We start from the raw sequence: 21,590 nt of genomic DNA, 5'->3' as shown, positions 1-21,590 counted from the left end.
TAGATGACTACACCGGAGAGATCATGCGACAATTGGAAGATGGGATTAGCTACAAAAAACTACCGGCTGACCCATCTAAAGACATGGCGATTGAGATACTTAGAGTCACACAAGAGGGCCTTGAACAAGGTTTCCTGTCGGAACAAGAATTCGAGTATCTTAATCAAAAAAATCCAAGGATTCCTACAATATATACTTTACCGAAAGTCCATAAAGATCTTCAGAAGCCCCCGGGACGACCGATCGTGTCCGGCTGCGGCTCAATTTTAGAACCATTATGCAGATACGTTGATTTTTTCTTAAAACCGCTAGCAGAAGAAACAGCCACCTACCTTCGTGATACCACACACATGATCAATATGATTGACGGACGTCCTTTTGATCAAAATCATGAATTGTTGGCCACGTGCGACATTGTGTCGCTATATACCAGTATACCCCAGGAGGAGGCACTGGTGGTAGCCACACTGGCCTTGAACAAAAGAGAAGCACCTGTTCGGGTCCCCACGTCATTCATTATCCTATTGCTCAAAATTGCCATGATGCGAAACTTTTTTCTATTCCAGAAACAGTTCTACCTACAGACCAAAGGCGTGGCAATGGGAGCAGCCTTTGCCCCAGACCTGGCCATAATCTTCATGTCCACATACGAGGAAACATTTGTATTGAATGACATTAATCCCTTCAGATCCAACATACAACTATGGGTCAGGTATATCGATGATATACTCTTAATATGGTCTGGAACTGAAACTGAAATAACAGATTTCTTCATTTGGCTTAACAGGAGATCACAGGACATCCAATTCACGATCACCTTTGATAAGGAAACTATAAATTTCTTGGATATTTCAGTCATTGCTGAGGATGGGGCACTCCATACTACTCTGTATAGAAAGCCTACAGAGAGGAATTCCCTACTGCAGTACTCCAGCCATCATCCCAGAGGCCTGAGGGATAACTTGCCTTTTGGACAATTTTTGCGAATCCATCGTAACTGCAGCAAAAAAGACGATTACATGGCACAGTCTGGTGATTTGATGGAACGACTGATAGAACGTGGCTACCCCAGACGCTTGATCAAAAGAGCCAGAAAAAGAGCATGGTTTAATCCCAGAGAGGTCTTGTTACAGGACAAGGATCGCACAATGAGCAATGAGAAACGTTTGATCTGCGTAACAACTTTCTCGACTCAGAGCAATGCGATCAAGAAAGTGGCATTTGATTTCAGACGATCTTGCCCTCAAGAATCTACCTTTGCATTCGTTTAAAAAGGCCAAGAACATCAGAGACCACGTCGTAAGTTCGTTTCTGGATAGTGACCATGGACCTACAATTACTTCCATGTGGAACCTTCCGCCAATCATAGGCCATTTTAGATGTGGCAACTGTAAGGCATGTCCATCTACGATACAAACCCAAGAATTTGTCCACAAACATCTACGTGTAAAACTTAAATCACACACGAACTGCAATACCACAAACGTGGTGTACTGCATCACGTGTCCATGTGACCTAATCTACATTGGGCAAACACAGCAACGAGCAAAAATGCGTTTTCTCCAGCACTGCAGTCGCATCCGCTGTGAGGTTCAGGGAGCACCTCTAGTAGAACACTGCATTAAAGAGAATCACTCACCTGAACATCTAAAGTGGACCGTACTTGAACAGGTCAAATTGGGCCCCAGGGGTGGTAACATAATTCCCATTCTAAACATCAGGGAACTTAAATGGATACATTTCTTCGACTCAATCCATAATGGCCTAAATGAATCTGAAAGTAGTTTCGCCCAACTGGCCAACCTGTAAAATCTTTCCTGTTAGTCCTTGGCTGTGGTATACTTGCACAATTCTAATTTGTCACTATCTGTCATTCATGTCTGACTCTGGAGCTAACGTTATATACTGCGTCTGACCGCCTTGATGGTAGGTCCACGCATATATTAAGTATGCTTCTTTTTAAGACATGGTAATGCGTTTGACCACCATGGCGGTAGGTCCACGCAGACATGACAAAAAAAAAAAAAAGAAAAATTCTGGTTTTATGTTAAAAAAAATTCTGGTTTTATATTTAATACTAAATGGATGGTCCTAACTATCATTGAGATAATCTTACGCAATTGTTTCACGCATGGACAAAACCCTGGGCTAAGATATAGCGTGCTGTAACAACCATCGTGAACCGCAATATTTTTCTCGTAATATTTTTCTCGTAATATGTTTCCACTAACATTTAGCTCAACATATTATATTGTAGAATGCCATTTATATTATATCCTGTTTGGCAAGACTCGCTTCCCTTTGGGGACGCAACCGGTTACTAGGCAACCGCCCAATACGAGTCTTTTCTCTACCTCCATGACTCAGGCTCTTATAGTGACCACGCCCCCTCCCTGGCTGACTTCCTGATTACGGGGAATTCAGACGAGCCACTAGACGGATTGTTTCGTGTTCAAGCTTCCCAAGTTAGGTAAGCCTACCCTTGGACCGATATATCCCCCCTTCCTATGATCCTTCCTGTGACTCGAAAGAACCGCGCTGCCGGGTTTCCAGCCGTTTCTGCTGACACATAGACGGAATACTCTTTCCCTGGATCTCAACCAACCGCTGAGCGACCTACTGGCCCCTAATCCATCTCTAGGGGTCTCTTATCGATTTAGAGATTTCTGCAGTTTTTGGATAGGTACTCACTGACCCTTACCTTTATCCCCTCAGATTAATTCTGCCGAGCTATCCTTCTGTTTCTACTGAACCAGATCGCCGACGAACTACCGCCGCCACACTCTTTTTCCCCCCCTTAGGTATAAGGGTGCAGGTAACCATGTCCTGTCCCCTGTGAGCACATTTTGTGCCTCTACTTATAGTCCTCTCTGTTTTTTAATGTCATGACACTATGAGTCTCCCTTTAAATAGGCTTTTATATTCTTTCTTTGACCCTAGGAGGTTTGCCCTTCCCCAATTGTCCTGACGAAGACCCGCCCTGTAAGGATCATCAATCCTACACGTCACTGGGTCGAAACGTAGACCGACATCTTCTCCGTCAACCCCTAATACCAGCGTGATTTTTTACAGCCATTTAGGAGTTTGACCGCATATAACAATGTTTCAGATGTTTGCACATTTTTTAAGGTCCCGTCGGATGGAGACCATTTAATAAATAAGTATACATGATTTTCAATTTATATGCTAATGCCATACCATTTGTAAATATAGTCACAATTTCTCTTTACCCCGAGCTGTACCCCACACACCCTCCCTTCCCCTTTCCCCTTCTTTATGGGCACAAAATGGTATTGAATATTTGTTTAATATATTGTCTAACCATGGCTATAATAGTGCACTGTGAATAAAACATTGCACTACAATTGATCTCTAGTTTTTGAATTGAATTTTCTATCTCTATTTTTATAACAATCACTTAATATTGTAGTCTGGGACCCCTCTATCTTGCCTCATAGGCTATCATGGGGGATGCTGGCTACAGTGGCTACCAGCATATCTTCCCATAGGAGCAAGATAGGACATAAAAGTCTGGTATCCCTGAACTCAAAATATAATAACACATCTTTTAGGAAAGGTTGTTTTTAAATCCTGTGTTTGAGAACAGCACTTTTAGGAAGTTGCTGTTCTCTTGTCTGACCTTCCTGTGTACCTTGGCCTGTTTGTGAATTGGCTGTCTGGTTTGAGAGTGACAGAGGTTGGGAGCCCCCAGGAGGCTGGCGAGTCAGTCCTAGGCTGAATGACTGCATCTGCATCTTGAGTGGTGGGAGGGGATAGCACCTGGGCCTGAATAGGGCTGTGCCTGCCTCCCACAATGCTGGCTCCACCTCTCGCTGGGCGGCTGACGACCCTGCCCCTCTCCCTGAAAGGAAAGGAGAGGCCAGTAAAACAAAGTGCACAAGGAACACCCAGAACTGGATCAGACCGGGCTCAGAGCCCTCCTGCAAAAAGGGATCAAAGACTTTTAGGGGTATAAGTACAGGACCCCTGACTACAGAAAAGTAGATCATCCTGGAATCAAGAAGGAACCTCTGCCAAGGAGAAAGCTGAAACTGAAGAAGGAAAACTGTCCTGCTGTTGCTCTGCTGGACTGACCTGCTGTTGCTTTGCTGCCAAGGAGAGGTCTTTGCCTTGTGCTGTGTCCCCTTGCTTGAAGGAATCTCCAAGGGCCTGAGAAGAGCTGGCTCCCTGTTTAGAAGTCCCGGGAACAAAAGGACTTCATCCCCAGCTTCCCTGAACTAAGCTGAGAGAGTTCTGTCCTTCCTAGAGTGCTTGGGCCAGTTGTGGTGCCTCTGGAAGTTGTACCTGTGTTGGGAAGCTGGAAACCAAGATTTGAGAGGCTTTGCTACAGAAAAGTTATCGCATCGCTCGCTTGCAGAGAGCATCCCCGACAGTGCGCGGAAATTCCCGCCGCTACGGAGGTCGAGATCGTCGCAGCGCCTGTTGCCGCTGCCAGAGACATCGCACCCTTCGTTTGCGGGAATATTACCATCGCAGCATCGTCGCAGAGCCTGTCGTCGCTGGGTGAGATCGCCGCACCGCTTGCTTACGGACCGCATCATGTCACTGCAAGAGTCGTCGCAGAGCCATCGCATCGAGGAGCTGCGAGCGGAAGATCACCGCTGGATCGCGCATCGTCGTCCCGGAGATTGTTGCAGCACCTACAGATCATCGCATCATGCCCTTGCGAGAGAAAACTTCCTACGAACCTTCCTCCCCATACAGACCGGATTCGTCGAAACACGCCCGCAACTTCAGCGGGTCTGTCGCCAACGCCTCCCCATGGTCTCAGGAGCAATGCATCGCTTGTTTTCCACCGCACCAGCTTCTGCTTTGGAACTTTGTCGCATTTAAAGGTACTGTTGGCTAAACGTGACGCAACTGTGAACTTTTCACGCAACTGTGGATTATTTTATCACAACCTTAAGAACTCTTTTTGCAACGATATTCTTGAACTGCGTATGTTGGATTTTTGTCGTTTTGGTCTTCTGTAGTTTAGATTAAATACCTTTATTTTTCTAAACTGTTGTGGAGTCAGTTTGTGGTGTTTTCACTGTGTTACTGTGACTGTTGGTACAAATACTTTACACATTGATTTTGATAAGCCTTGACTGTTCGTGCCAAGCTACCAAGGGGGTGAGCAGGGGTTATCTAAAGAGTGTATCCTCCTTACCCTGACTAGAAGCAAGGGTCCCTATTTGGACAGTGGTCCCTACCTCTGCCAACTAGAGACCCCCAGTTCTAACAGTTTCCCACTAAAACAAAAACTTGAGGCTTCAACTACGAGCCAATTCTTTTCGATTATACACATGTGATGTAAAGGGCTCAGACAACCAACACTGGTTGGAGTAGCGCTATAAACCTAATTAAATGCATCTGAGCAATAGGGTGTTTATGGAGACTTAAGGGGCACTGTTGAATGGTGGTAGTTAGGCAATCGATGGCGAAGGTGGTTATGGGGGGGCACCAACAAACATTGTTGCTCACAGCTCCATCAGTACTAAAGACAGCCCTGCTGGACTGTGTTCAACATTACAACCACCTGGGTGCCTGAATATGCGATTCTGGTAGACCAACTCTGCAAAATGGTCACATACGCCTTATGCAAGTTAAACAACACGCTTCACAGTTCAATGACCATTGCTATTTGCAGTTTCGCTTGTGGCAAGTTACTCCCTGCGCTCAATTATGCCCAACAGGCATTTCCAGGAATGGTCAGCACTGCTTTAGAAAAGATCCACTGTTCAGCTTACAAGAAGCTATTTAATCTTCCCGCTCATATGAGTAACACCCTGATCAGATCAGAATTTGGGATAGTACAGTAAAACCTGTAAAACTTGGCAGCACCAGCATAATTTTATTATCAGGTAACAGCTGCTCCTCCTAACACCATGAAGGCCATAATAAAAATAATTCCGACAAGTTTAAAACAACCCTGGTCCACAACTCTTGCGGTAGCCAAAGAACGTCTGCATCTTTAAACAGAAAAATGGGATACAAACAAGATCATTTACACCAGTATCAAACCTGCAATAAGAAAACTGCTGTACAACCGGTCACGGAAGTTGGACATAGAAGCATTACAAGCAAAAGCCCTGCATGAGTGTTTAACAGCGTCACAACTGAATTACACAGCAAAACCACAGCTCCAGTGGGACAACTCGCTCTCAAACAGATTTTATATGGAAGATTGGCTCCGCTTCCAATCAGCGAATTGAATCCATCATAGAAATCCCATGAAAGCATTATGTGGTGTAGATTGTGTGATTATAGAAGGGAATTCTTAGCACATGTATTACTTTGCTGCCCAGCTTTAGGACATGCCTGTCAAACACTAATGAGACCCATCTTATGGCATGGCACCCGCTCGAGCAAGGAGGCTGTCTCCTTTCTGTACTGCCTGAAAACAGTGACTGAAATGGCGAAATTTGGTAAATTAATAATGCTGGTGCATAATTCATTAAATAATGTGAATTCCCAACAGACTCAGCAGCAAAAGTGATCAGACTCTAGTGCAGCACGGCCTGGAGTTAGATATCTCATTCACAAACTTACTTGAACTTTAAAAGCCATAAACTAAGTGGGTCTCAGACTTGTGTTCAAACCGATTGTAATATCGAACTTATAGTTTGTGATCTATCTTTGCACTTTACAACCACGGCCTGTTAATACGCACATTAAAATCTATGATCTACTTGAGAGTTAGCCATGCCTAACCTGATCCTTCCCTGCCCTGCCATTGTTTGTATTTACCCTTCAACAAATCATTTTATGGTATAAATGCACACTTTTGGGATGGCATGAATTTTTCGCACTTTAGAAACCACTTTGTACTGTATGCAATTTAGTGCTTTTACGGTTTAAAAAAAAACTGAAGTGTCTTTTACAGTTAGATACTCTGTTTTATTCTTGCATAATATTCTATATATATTGTCAGTTATATTCGACTTTTGAAGAGGAACAGTGCCTTTAAGGCTTTTTTCCTCCCCCACTATTGTGTACTTGTTCCATTTTATATTATCTGTTGTATGTGTTTTGTAATTGTTTAAGTAATCTATATATATAAAAAAGAATGTATGTCTGTCTGTCTGTCCTTTATGCATTGCTACACCATTCATCCGATCGCCATGAAACTTTGGGAACTTGTTGAGTACACTCCCGCGAAGGTTTCTGGCATAACATTTTTTTAAATATCGGCCCCCCCAGGGCCCTCATAATCTTTCGAATACTGATGTATGCACCAGACGGAAAAACAACAAATCGTGTATCCACAAGCACTCGAATAAATAAATAGAATTAAAACAGCATTCATCCGATCGCCAGGAAACTTTGGGAAGTTGTTGAATACACTCCCGCAAAGGTTTCTGACATAATTTGTTTTAAAATATCGGCCCCCCAGGGCCCTCATAGTCTTTTGAATACTGATGTACGCACCAAACGGAAAAACAAAAAATCGTGTATCCACAAGCACTCGAATAAATAAATAGAATTAAAACGACACTTTGAAATGTTTTCCATATTAAAATGAATACGTTTCAATAAAAATGACACAATGTAAATTGAATGTTATCATAACGAGTTTCCTTGAATTTCCGTTCTTCGGAGATCGCAGCAGTGCACGACGGGTAAGCTAGTCATACAATAAACTTGAATTCAACTGAATGGTCTCACAGCAGGAAGAAAATAAAAGTTTTCATTTACTTTTCTAGGACGGGCAAAATCGTTTGCAGAGCCTTTCTGTTTAATCGCAGTTTTCAACTCTGACGTACCTTGGATAGGGAGCCTGCAGCCTCTTACGTTGTAGCGAAAGTGGTAAGGGTTCTTACTCATTTGTGCATGATAGCAGTTACCAACTCTAATAACTTCAAACTTTAATTCAAACCTGTCCCCAGGGCTGGAAGTAGCCCAAAAGCAATGGTGTTAATCATTAAAATTAAAAGATTAGGCAGAGCCTGAAGAGCTGCAGGCCCTGTGAAACATTAGGAAAAAATGAACAAAAGCTGGTTTTCCAGTTCTGGATGGCATTGGGTGGGCCAGGGCTGTCCTTTGGGTGAATCTGGTCCACCCTCTAGAACTGGACCTGTTGGAGTCTTGGCATTGGGTCAACATCCTGTGATTCTGAGCGACTCACTTAATCTTCTCATACCGTACATGCCAATAGACCTGATTCAGGTGGGGGAATCCCAGTTTTGAAGTCAAAACGTGCTTTATTTTGGCAGTCTCCTTTCTGAAATTGCCTCTGCTTCAATAGAGGTCAATGGGGGAAATACTTTCTCCTGATTCTTTTTTTTTTTTTATTTCCCACTTTAAATCTTCTGCAATCTTAGCATGTATGCCATACCTAAAAAAAGAACGTGACTTTGGGAACAAAACTAGTGCTAATGTAAAACGGTCCAGTATTGTTACTTGAGTATTCCTATAACACAGGCTGGAAGGAAGTTGATTTAATTGTCTCTGATATAAATGCAGTGTATCTTGGAGGACATAACATAACAACCCCAGCATACTGAATGTCACAGTTAACTTTTACTGATCACTCAAAATACACTTAGGTATATGTGGCTAAACGAGGTTTTGTCATGGGTTGGGTGGATCAAGGTAAGTTAGATATGGATTGATATCTGATGCCTGCGACGTAACCCGGGGCACGAGACAGGGATGTCCGCTGTCCCCATTCCTGTTTGCGTTGGCAATGGAGCCGTTTGCGGCTAAGGCCAGGATGGGACAACACTACCAAGGCCTACAAGTGCATGAGCAGATTCACCATAAAGCTCTATATGCAGACGATTTGTTAATGTTTTTAGTAGACTCGGGAAAGGCGCTCCAAGGGGCGAAGGAATTATTGCATGAGCTGGGCGCGCTGGCTGGACTTAGAGTGAATTGCGCAAAGTCCTGCTTGTTCACAACAATTTTTTTTTTAAATTTGTTTATTAGTTTTCCACCACAACCAACTTACATAGTAATCAAATATGCCAATCCATGCACTTTCAACAGTACACAGGCAATAATAAATCACAATCCATGCGATAACACAACCGGCATATTAGATCAGGATAGGTAATATCCAAACGATGGGTAAGAACTAAGGAGGCCCAATATTCTCTTGCCTGTACCAGAATATACAACTGCATGTGCTGCATGGCCATACAATACTAAGTCTGACTATCCCACCCGCCCACATCCCACCCACTCTCACCAGCGTGTCAGACTCTACAGCATAACATATCGCAATAACCCATTGGACCAATACTAAGTAAACAGGGCTCCATGCTTATGGCAGTGCACAAAAATATGGCTATAGTAGGGGGAAACACACTCACGCACACCCAGGTCTGTCCATTGACTCACTCACTCACGAGGCTACATATTCTACCTGTTCGCTTGACTCCGAACCAGAGTCTTCATCAACAGCCTTAAGGTCCGTGACCAGGCCCACCCACGCCCGCGCTGCTTCTAGTGCTTTATCATTGTGGGATCTCTGGGCCTGTTGTAGGCGAACCATACTCTCACTCCCCGCCCATGCTTGTTCCCAACTATCGGAGATAAAGAAGGACCGCAAGATATAGCCGGGGTGCAATGGGAATAGAGGTGTCTACCATATTTAGGGGCAACGATATATCATACGCAAGTGGATATGCTGGAGGGTAATATTGGCAGGGCAGTGAGAGGCCTGGCGAGCAGCTTTGAATTCTGGGGGCCGCTGCCACTGTCAGTGGCTGGACGAGTGGCTTTACTCAAAATGGTGGCCCTCCCAAGGCTATTATATTACTTTGGGACCTTGCCGGTTTAGATCCCAGCGAGGGTTTTTAACCCTTTGTGTGCTCTTGACGAGCTGGACTCGTCATGACACACAGTCGCCGTGTGCTCATGACGAGTCCAGCTCGTCATGACACCCACCCACGGGGGAATCACTGGTGCTCCCCCCATGGGCGGTCGATCCAGGTGTTTGTAGCGGCCCACTGGGCCAATGTAATAAATGTACTGGGGAGTGGCCCCTTGGGCAAGGGTCACTCCCCTTTGGGCGCCATTTTAGTATGCCTATGATGTTAGATTTTGTTTGGTGGAGCGGCCCCTTAGGCAAGGGTCGCTCCCCTTTTGAGGGCAAACATTTTTCCTTTGTCTACCACCCTGGGGGGGCAGATACATAAAAAAAAAATGTATTTGGCCCACTGGGCCAATAGAATAAATGTAGTGGGGATTTGCCCCTTGGGTAAGGGTCACTCCCCTTTTGAGGGCATACATTTTGGCTTTGTCTGCCCCCGGGGGGGAGGGGGCAGATTTAAAAAATAAAATAAAATCGGCCCACTGGGCCAATAGAATAAATGTAGTGGGGAGTGGTCCCTTGGGTAAGGGCCACTTCCCTTTGGGGGCCATTTTAGAAAGCCTATGTAGGTAAGTTTTGTTTGGGGGAGCGGCCCCTCAGGCAAGGGTCGCTCCCCTTTTGGGGGCATACTTTTTGGCTTTGTCTGCCCCTGGGGGGGCAGATTTAAATGTTGTAAAATAAAATCATCCCCTGGGCCAATAGAATAAATGTACACTCACCCCCAGTCAACTGATCTGGGTTTAATCACTCATCATGCTTTAGCTCACTCCACCACCCCATTTCAGACTTGGCCATATGCAAATCAGTCTGACCCTGTGCCTCAGGGGAACAGTCCAGCCCGAACTGCCAAGTCATGTCTTCCCCGGCCCGGAAACAACCATCCTGGGACCGGTTTCTGGCTAATCAGCCATCATCAGCCAGGCTAGCTTGAGTCCAGTGTCAAAGTGAGTAAGGGACCCTCGTCTGGGCATACTCTGCCAATTTAGGGCGATCAAAGTGCACATGGTCAGACTGATTTGCATATGGCCATGTCTGAACTGGGGTAGTGGAGTGAGCTAAAGAATGATGATGGATTAAACCAAGATCAGTTGACTGGGGATGAGTGTTTGATTTGCTCAAACGCTCCATCCATCATCCCTTTGGTATCGCTTTGTTCGCCCTAAGTTGGCAGGGTATGCCCAGACATGGGTCCCTTGTTCACTTTGCCACTGGATTCAAGATAGGCTGACTGAGAAGGGTTATGAACCCGAAACCGGTCCCAGGATGCTTGTTTCCGGCCCGGAGAAGACACGGCTTGGCAGTTCGTGCTGGGCTGTTCCCATGAGGCACAGGGTCAGGCTGATTTGCATATGGCCATGTCTGAACTGGGGTGGTGGAGTGAGCTAAAGAATGATGATGGATTAAACCCAGATCAGTTGACTGGGGATGAATGTTTGATTTGCTGAAGCGCTCCGTCCATCATCCCCTTTGGTATCACCCTGAGGGATAGATCGACTGATTTTTTTTTTTTGTATGGCCACTAGGCCACCAGGGTTTTTTTTATGTTGGGGAGCAGCCCCTTGGACATGGGCTGCTGTCCTTTATGGGAGGATGATTGTGGCCATTTCTGCCCTCTTTGGGTGGCAGAATAGCTGTATGTTTTTCGGCACATCAGCCCCTTAAGGGGGGGCAGAAGCCACTAGACACCAGAGTTTTTTTAATTTTTGTTTTGGGGGGTGGCCTCAAGGGCAATGGTTGCTGCCCTTTTATGGGGGTGAATTTTTAATTTATACTCTTAGGCCCACCTACCCCTTAGTTTGGCTGGTGGACTGTGTGTGGACTGGTGCATTATTTGCATATGTGATTGTAACTTTTTTTCTCCTTTTTAATCTAGTGTAAAGCTTTTGATTCCTGTTTGCGGGTTCGACAGTGGTTGTTCTGCAGTTTTGCGTAGTTGCATTTTTTTGGTAAGAAAAACATTTTTGTTGTATTTCCTCCAAATGAGTAATATTGTAATGTATGAATGTATTTTTTTGTAAGTGGTGTCATAATGGCTGCATATTTAGTTAGTGTTTTAGCATGAAAATCTTTGCAATGTGTTTTGCATTGTCTTATGTGTAATTTTATTTTCTCTTTCTTTTTTAGTGGGATATTGTTGATCCATACTGTGTCTGTGCAGAGTAGGTGGTGGTGAGTTTAGCTGCTTCTGGCAAGTGAGTGGTATCGTTTTGGAGTGTATAGGTATTTCTGATAAAGGTGCATTTTGTTTATTACTTATTTTACAAAGTGCTTTTTGTTGTTGACTTGTTTGACAAGTTACCTTTATTAGTAATCATTATGGCTAACCATAGAATGACTGCTCGGCAGGTGGTTGGTATTCTTCTTGAATCTTCCTCTGAGCTGGATTATGAGACTGACAGTGCGTCTGAGGGAGAGGAGGGAGGGGAAGATTCTGGCCATGAGTTTTCTCTCCACATGGAATCATCGGGTGATGAAGGTTCTCTCATTGCAGATGAAGTGCCTGTTTTAGAGGAGGATACTGCTGTGCCGATGGTGCAAGAGGCATCTGGATTGCAGCCTGAGGCTGCTAGGCTTCCTACTGGAAGTGTTGGACTCTGGGTTGATCTAAACGTGGTGCATCCGTGTAGAGTAGATTGTGAACATTTTTTGCCTATACAGTTTTTTCAGTTTATGGATGATATATTTTTGGGTGAGATTGTTGAGCAGACTAATTTGTATGCTGAACAGTTTTTGAGGGACAACAGTGACAAACTTAGGCCCCACCCTAGAGCTACCCGGTGGACTCCCACAAATGTGAAGAGATTAAGAAGTTTTTGAGTTTGACCTTATTGATGGGTTTGATGAGGAAGCCGAACCTGGCTTCATATTGGTCTACCAGCCCCTTGATGGCAACAGCCATATTTCCTGCAGTTATGACTTGTGATCGGTATTTACTTTTGCTACGTATGCTGCATTTTGTTAATAATTCTTTGGTGTTGCCACGTATTCACCCTGACTGTGACCGTCTTTTTAAGATTTGGCCTGTTCTTGATTACTTTGTGGATCGATTTTCAGAGATCTATACTCCAGGGAAAGAAATATCTATTGATGAGTCTTTGGTCTTGTTCAAGGATCGTTTGGTTTTTAGGCAGTACATCCCTAGCAAGAGGGCACACTATGGAATTAAGCTGTATATGTTGTCTGAGAGTAGGACAGGATATGTTTTTAATTTTCATGTGTACACGGGTAGAGATTTCACTATTTACCCCCCAGGTTGTCCGTCCACTTTTGGAGTTTCAGAGAAAATTGTGTGGAATCTTGCTAGAAGACTGTTTAACAGAGGCCACCATTTGTACCTTGATAACTTCTACAATGCTGTGCAATTATTTAAGTAATTGTTTAAAGTGGACACTTTTGCATATTGCACAATCTGCTCTAACCGCAAAGGTTATCCAAAAGAGCTTGTTTGCAAAAAACTTCAGAGGGGTCAGTGCAGTTCCTTGCCTAGTGATGAACTTCTAGCTGTGAAATTTGTGGACAGGAGGGATGTGTACATGCTGACTACCATCTATGATGAGAGTACTTCACCTGTGCCTGTTTGGGGTCAGGTTGCTGAGGTGCACAAAACTATGTGCATTCTAGACTACAATAAGCACATGGGTGGTGTTGATAGAGTAGATCAGAGGTTGGAACCTTACACTGCTCTTCGGGAGGCTTATGTTTGGTATAAGAAGTTGGCCATCCATTTCTTCAACTTAGCAACTTTAAATGCTTTTATTGTGTTCAAGGAGCGTTCTCCTGCATCAAAGTTGACATTTCTTCAGTTTCAGCACTCTGTGATAGCTAGCCTTGATGTTGAGGAACAGGCAAGTGTTGCTAGATTTGGAGTGGTGGAGGATGTGGCTCGATTGAAAGATCACCACTTTCCTGATTACATTCCTCCCACATCTTCAAAAGACTTTTCCACTAGGAGATGTAGAGTCTGTTGGCGAAGAGGTTTGCGGAAGGAGACTCGTCTTTTCTGCCCCGGGTGTCCTTCTAACCCTGGGCTGTTAATGCCTGTTTGTTTTAGAGCGTACCACACGCAAAATATTTTTGGGTGCATCCATGAGCGGTAAAGTGAACTGATTGGTCTGTATTGTTTAGAAAATGTGTATTCTGTGTCAAGGTTGGCATTAGTACAATGTATTTAGTTTCAGATTTTGTGTTAGTAGATTTGTATCTATTTGCAATTTGTTTGTGTTTTTTTGTATAAAAAAATCCTAAATGTGATGGCGGTGTGTGTAGGCTGGCGCTTGTCTGGCGCTGTGCGTGGACTGGCGCTTGGCTGGCAGTGTGCGTGGACTGATGCTTGGCTGTTGGCGTGCATGGATTGGTGCTTGGCTGGTGTTGTGCGTGGATTGGCGATTGGCTGGCGGTGTGCGTGGACTGGCACTTGGCTGGCGTGTGCGTGGACTGATGCTTGGCTGGTGGTATGGTTGGATTGGCGCTTGGCTGGCAGTGTGCGTGGACTGGCGCTTGGCTGGTGGTGTGCGTGGACGGGCGCTTGGCTGGCGGTGTGCGTGGACTGGTGCTTGGCTGGTGGTGTGCGTGGACTGGCACTCGGCTGGCGGTGTGTGAGTAGTGACTTGCTGCTGGTCACTACACACACTACTGGCTGAGTGCCACCCCACGCAGTTTGTGTAGTTGCTGTGTCAGGAATGTGGGCGTGTGAAAGTGATGGGCCCTTGAATGGCGCTGTCTGCTGGTGTGAGTGTTGTAATGTGATGGGCCCGCGGCTGGCGGTGTGAATGTTTTGTATGTGTTACACGTATGAAAGGTGTATGAATGGCCTGTAAAGAAGTTGGTGCCTTGTCGTGGCTTTACAGCTCACGAGCTGTGAGTCAATGGTTCAATTTCTCTTCCTTTCAATTATTAACAGTGCATTTAATTTTTGTGAAATCACTTACTAATACAATTGTATATACTGAACCATCACTCACCCTCGTGCTAAATCCAACCAGTATGTGTGTGTGCTTGAGGATTAGATGGCTGTGCAGTAATATTTGTCTTTTTTGTCTTTCTGAAGCAGGGTGTACCTTCTCCCTTTTTGTGAATGTTGTGGTGTGTTGGTTTTGTGCCTGCTGGTGTGAATGGTCTTGTGTGTATCACATATGAAAGGTGTGTGAATGGCCTGTAAAACGGTTGTGCCTTGCCGTGGCTTTACAGCTCACGAGCTGCGAGTCACTGGTTCGTTTTTTTGTGTATTTAATTATTGACAGTGCATTTCATTTTTGTGAAATCTCTTGTTAATAACATTTTATATACTGAACCATCACTCTCCCTTGTGGCAAATCCAACCAGTATGTGTGTGTGTTTGAGAAATAGATGGCTGTGCAGGAATCTTTGTCCTTTTAGTCTCTCTGCCAAGGTGTACATTCCATCTAAGAATAACCTACCAACTGTAGATATTGTCGTTAACCCATGGGAGTACATGGTGATGTCTCTCTTGTGAATTCCGACAAGTTATTTTATCCACAATGTCCTGCAAACTTAAAAATGTCTGTCACATTTTCCTTGCAATAATATGCCAAAATTCTCACGCTGCAGAAATAAACACATAATTATGTCAAAACTATTTGGTTTTGCCAGGGGGGGGTCACCTGAGTTTTTGGTCCCGTCTAGGGAAACCTACTAAACCAATACATTTCTGAAAACTAGACACCCTGCAGCTTCCAGGGAGGTATGGCTTGCTTGGATCCCCCAATGTTTCCTTACCCAGAATCCCCTGCAAACCTGGCCATTTTGGGAAACCTACCAAACCCACACATTTCTGCAAAGTAGACACCCGGGGGCTTCCAGGGAGGTATGGCTTGAATGGATCCCCCAACGTTTCCTTACCCAGAATCCCCTGCAAACCTCAATTTTAGCTGCAAAACCCCACTTTTTTCACATATTTGTGTGTGGGAAAGTGTGGCGTCACCGGGCTCACACAAATTTCCTACCACCCAGCATTTCCCCAGGTCTCCCGATAAAAATAGTGCCTCACTTGTGTGGGAGAACAAAGCGATACAAAAGGGGTTGATGGACGGAGCGTTTGAGCAAATCAAACACTCACCCCCAGTCAACTGATCTGGGTTTAATCCATCACCATTCTTTAGCCCACTCAGCCACCCCATTTCAGACATGGCATATAGCCACTATCAACTCAGCCACCCCATTTCAGACATGGCATATAGCCATGTCTGAAATGGGGTGGCTGAGTGGGCTAAAGAATGGTGATGGATTAAACCCAGATCAGTTGACTGGGGGGTGAGTGTTTGATTTGCTCAAACGCTCCGTCCATCATCCCCTTTTGTATCGCTTTGTTCGCCCTAAGTGTGGCAGGGTATGCTCAGACGTGAGTCCCTTGCTCACTTGGCCACTGGATTCAAGATAGCCTGGCTGATGAGGATTATGGATCCGAAACCGGTCCCAGGATGCTTGTTTCCGGTCCATGGAAGACATGGCTTGGCAGTTCGGGTTGGACTTTTCCCATGAGGCAAAGGGTCAGACTGATTTGCATATAGCCATGTCTGAAATGGGGTGGCTGAGTGGGCTAAAGAATGGTGATGGATTAAACCCAGATCAGTTGACTGGGGGTGAGTGTTTGATTTGCTCAAACGCTCCGTCCATCATCCCCTTTTGTATCGCTTTGTTCGCCCTAAGTGTGGCAGGGTATGCTCAGACGTGAGTCCCTTGCTCACTTGGCCACTGGATTCAAGATAGCCTGGCTGATGAGGATTATGAATCCGAAACCGGTCCCAGGATGCTTGTTTCCGGTCCATGGAAGACATGGCTTGGCAGTTCGGACTGGACTGTTCCCATGAGGCACAGGGTCAGAGCTGATTTGCATATAGCCAGTGTCTAACCCAGGGTGGTGTGGAGTGCAAAAAAACGATGGATTTAGGCCCAGATCCTTGTACTGGGGTGAATGTATGACATTGTTCTACATTCTGTCCATCAACTGTGTTTTTTGCAATTTTCACTTGTGTGGGAGGCCCAAGTACCCGCGACAGGCAAAGGCTCAAAACGTAGTGAGGCGAAATCAAAATTGCCTATCTCAAAACCACCTGGTTTTACAAGGGGGTCACCTGGGTTTTTGGCCCCATGCTCGGCGGCTATCTAGGGAAACCTACCAAACCCACATATTTCTGCAAAGCAAACAACCGGGGGCTTCCAGGGAGGTATAGCCTGGGTGGATCCCCCAACGTTTCCTTACCCAGAATCCCCTGCAAACCTCAATTTTAGCTGGAAAAAAATCACTTTTTTCACACATTGAGGCGACATCAAAATTGCCTATCTCAAAACCACCTGGTTTTGCAAGGGGGTCACTTTGGGGAACGCGGGGTGGGTGGAAATTTGTGGATTCATGCAGATTCCAGAACTTTCCACCACAGAAATGTGGGGAAAATGTGTTTTTTTGGCAATTTTTTAGGTTTGCAAGGGATTCTGGGTAACAGAACCTGGTGGGAGGCAGTCAAGTCACCCCATCCTGGATTCCCCTGAGAGTCTAATTTTCAACAAGTGGGGCTTCAATCCAGGGGTATTCCCAGCGCATTTCAATCCAGTTTTCAGTTGGAGGAACTTGCACTGGGAAAACAGTTTGAAAAGTAGAAATGCTTGAGGATTTATTAGTCAGCAACCCTGAAATGAATATTATTTCCCATTCCAAAATAGAAATCTAAGACTGGAATGGTAAACTGTTTTGAGAAAGTAATGAGACGGTGCGATAGCAGAATGATTGGAAGAAACTCGTCTTGATGGATTTACTGAGTGCAGCTTGTTGGCATTAATGGTGGTTCATTTCCCTTCCCTCTCACGGTCAAACCTCACTTTTGCATGGAAGGAAATTACAGCTGCAGCAGCTTTAGAGCATGGCTTAATGAAGTATAAACTGCCCTTTTCTCTCAGAATGCACAAAGAGAAATTCACCTATGTGTTATTTTTCGTGGCGTACAAACCACACTGCTGCAAAATAATTCCGTCATGAAAGAGATGTCATCTAGCATTTGAAACAAGCACTGGACGCGGGTGAGGCGGTGGAGGGAGAGAAGCGGGAGTTGTGTGCGCGCGCAGCAAATGCGCCTAGCGCGAAAAACAAACAAAAAAAAGCGAGTGGTGACGCACGTGGTGTGCACGCGCGTCACCGCAAGTGCTACCATCCTGGATTTCCCTGGGTGTCTAGTTTTCAAAAATGTATAGGTTTGCTAGGTTTCCCTAGGCGCCGGCAGAGCTAGTGTTCAAAAACTACAGCTAGACACTTTGCAAAAATAGGGTACATTTTCATTGTGAAAATGTGGTGTATTCATGTTGGGTTTTGAGCCATTCCCTGTCATGGGCACTATGCCTACCCACACAAGTGAGGTGCCATTTATATCAGGAGACTTAGGGTAATTAAGATTTGTAAAGCAACTGTTATTACCTATTGATTTTTGTTGCATTTCTGCCTTCCAAATGAAAGACATTGTGTAAAAAAAAGTCATTTTGAAAAATGACCGATAATTCTCATGCTAGTATGACTATTCCCAATTTCGAAAATGTGCAAATATGTACTGTTTCTAAACTCTAAATACTGTTCCCAATTCAGAAATACATAGGTGTCTTTCATACCGATTTTTCCATGTATACATTTTCCCACAATAATTGCTATCTACCCGGTACATAATAAAAAGCCATTTTAAATTGCTGCTCAGTATTTGACACTGGGTTTGTCGGGTTCTTGGTGAACCTACAAGTACTATATTTTCCCACAACCAAGAAGGTCCAACAAATGTAACGGTATATTGCTTTCAAAGAGCTGTCCTAATTACAAGAAGTTACAGGTGAAAACGTTAACACAAAAGGCTGGTTTTTTTCAACTAATTTTCAATTTTTCCTACATTTAACTGTTAGTTTCTATAAAGAAACCTTGATGAATCTGCACAAATGACCCCTTGCTAAATTTAGAATTGTATCTACTTTTCTAAAATGTATAGCTTTCTAGGATCCATTATCGCTTTCACACCCATTTCTACCATTACCTGGAAGGAGGTTGAAAGCATAAAAAATAGCAAAAATAGGCTATGTCCCAGAAAAATGCCAAAACTGTGCAAAAAATGTTGTTTTTTTGACAAAAGTCTGTCATTTCCTAAAAGCTAGGAAAATTGTGATTTCAGCCCCACAAGCCCTTTTTTGATAACATTTGCAGGGAAAAACCCAGACGCTTTCATTTGCAGCCCGTTTTTCCCATTTAAAAAAAAACCCAAACATTATGCTGTATTTTGGCTAATTTCTGGGACCAAAACATATATTTACGAAAGGGGGTCCTAGGGAAGTAATTTTTAACGACCCAGTAGTCTCCGATCCCCATCTACCACTGAAACAACAAAAGAGGGGACTACCGGTCAACAAGCACAGAGACAGAAGTGATTGGATTGAGAATCGTAGAACTCAGAGCAATACAAATTCAGCCTCACTCTATTGAGATGAATCCCATCAGCCCACCACACTGTCGGAACATCGTCATCTGGGAATAGACATAGTTGCACAAATTAGTGCAGTCCACACCTCTCTAGGGGGAACTAAGCTGCACTCAATTCATGACCAGTGATCGGTCTGACCAAAGTGTAATCTCAGTCAGTGGTGCTGATGATTTGCAGTGCAAAAGAAAGTGAATGTGAAAAATACATAACAAGCATTTGCAATGCATTAGGTCTCGCATTTACGCGAGTTTAAGCTATTGGCATTATAAAATGATAATGCCTTTTATTTATGTTTTAAAACGCAACACATAAATAAAATGCATTGTTATTTACAATGCCAATAGCTAAAACTCGTGTAAATGCGAGACCTATTGCATTGCAAATGCTTGTTTAATATGATAGCTGACTTTTTGATAGTTTCTTTTGCGTTAAAGAATGATAAAGGGGCAATGTTGCAGAAAATAACAGAAAATATATCAAGAGTCAGTGAGATAATATGTGATGAACAGTATTTGAGCGAAAACACATAAAGTCATAGCACTTTAATCATGACTGTTATAAGAACCATACACTGAGTTGAATAAACATAATGCAAAATAAAAGGAAGGGAGGTGGGTGGGAGGCAAGAACGGAGGGTGGGAAGGAGTAAGGGAGGGTAAGAGGAAGGGAAAGGAAATGATGGAGGAAGGGAGTGTGGAAAAGGATGGGAGGGTACTTTAGACAGAAAGATTGAAGTGAAGCAGATAAAAGAAAACAGGAAATTTGAAGGAGGGGGGAAGAGGACGAAAGAAAGAAGAGACGAAGAAAACTGCAGGAACAACGAACGGTGAGAAAAAAACAGCACGAATGGGAGGAAGGAGTAAAGGGCCGATGGAGGAAATGAAGGGGGCTGGGAGGTCAAGGAGTTCCTGGGTACAAAGGGCGATGGTCGAAAAGTATAAAGGAATAAAAAACGGTAAAAGGGAATGTATAAGTCAACGGGTGGTTAAAACTGTTTCTAGTTACACCTAGCATGTGGCAGACATAGGCGAGGTACCTTAAGCTTGAGTGAACCAGGGCCATAAAATGGAAGAGGCAAGTTAAGTGTGATTTGCCCAGGATCATAATGTGGTTAAGTGGCGGAGCTAGGATTAGATATTTTTCCGGGCTCCATTACAGGTGACTTACCCTTTAAACCACTTGCCTTGAAACTAAATGAGAGGTATGAACATAAAGAAAGCGAGAGAGAGAGAGCGCGTTAAACAGTGACTATGAGAGAGAAAGAGACAAAGGGGGATGAACAATAGAAAAATAAGAAGCAACACCTGACACTGACAAGAAAGGATATGTTTTCACTGGGGTTTTTTTGCAAGTGAAAGAGGGAAAATGTCAACAGGCGAGACTGCTTTACATTGTAAAACAAGTTAAATAAGGAGACACGGCCGGCCGGCCGTGAAACTGAAAGCACGGCCAGCCGGCCTTGAAAGCCTTTGATGCTGCAGGGGGTGGAGCGGCACCAAGCCGGGCAGACACGGCCGGCCGGCCGTGAGTTGACTGAAGGAGACAGGGGGGCTGGCGGGGAGGGGGAGGGTTTGGGGGAGAACGACAAAGAGATAGACTGAGACAGATGTGAAAGAGAGAGAGGTGGAAGAAAGAAAGAGGAGGGGGGCAGAGAAGCACAGAGAAAGAGCTGGAGAGATAGTTGGGCGGAGAGAAAGAAGTTAAGTAGAAAGCGCGTGAGGATGGACCCATAGGCAAGAGGGAAGGCAGATGGATCTAATGTTACAAGAAGAGAGAAGGGTAATGAAGAGAAAGCGGCACAAGTTAAATAAGGAGACACGGCCGGCCGGCCGTGAAACTGAAAGCACGGCCAGCCGGCCGTGAAAGCCTTTGATGCTGCAGGGGGTGGAGCGGCACAAAGCTGGGCAACCGATGGCTGGCGATTTGATGCTGTGCACGCGCATTTTAGGTCAATGCGCTTGCGCATTGACCTAAAAGCGCACGGGCACAGTATCAAATCGCCAGTCTAGGTAAGGTCTGTTTAAGCCCCTATAGTCTCGCTCCGCTCAATGCGCATGCGCATTGAGAGGCCAGACCTAAAAATGACTACTGGGACACAAAAATCTAATTTAATAGAAGTTATCCTAGTGTCAAGATTAAAAACACGAGCTGATAGTTTGAAAAAATAACTAACTATAGCAATAGGACAGAGGTCGACATGTTTCAGCCTTGTAGGTGGCACTCACCTGGCTTTCGTCAGGACCAAGAAATGTTTACGCTACTGCAAAAGTACTACAAAATTATGTGAGAAAAAAAACATTAATATA

General features: G+C 44.5%; 1 pseudogene; it reads right to left on the bottom strand.

The window, feature by feature from the left end:
* Positions 1-15,933: 15,933 nt before the first annotated feature.
* Positions 15,934-16,044, bottom strand: LOC144771263 (small nucleolar RNA SNORA17; annotated as a pseudogene).
* Positions 16,045-21,590: the final 5,546 nt, after the last annotated feature.

The sequence above is a fragment of the Lissotriton helveticus genome, chromosome 7, assembly GCF_964261635.1.
Source record: "Lissotriton helveticus chromosome 7, aLisHel1.1, whole genome shotgun sequence".
Lineage (NCBI taxonomy): Eukaryota > Metazoa > Chordata > Amphibia > Caudata > Salamandridae > Lissotriton > Lissotriton helveticus.
This window is presented reverse-complemented; position numbering and strand designations above follow the sequence as displayed.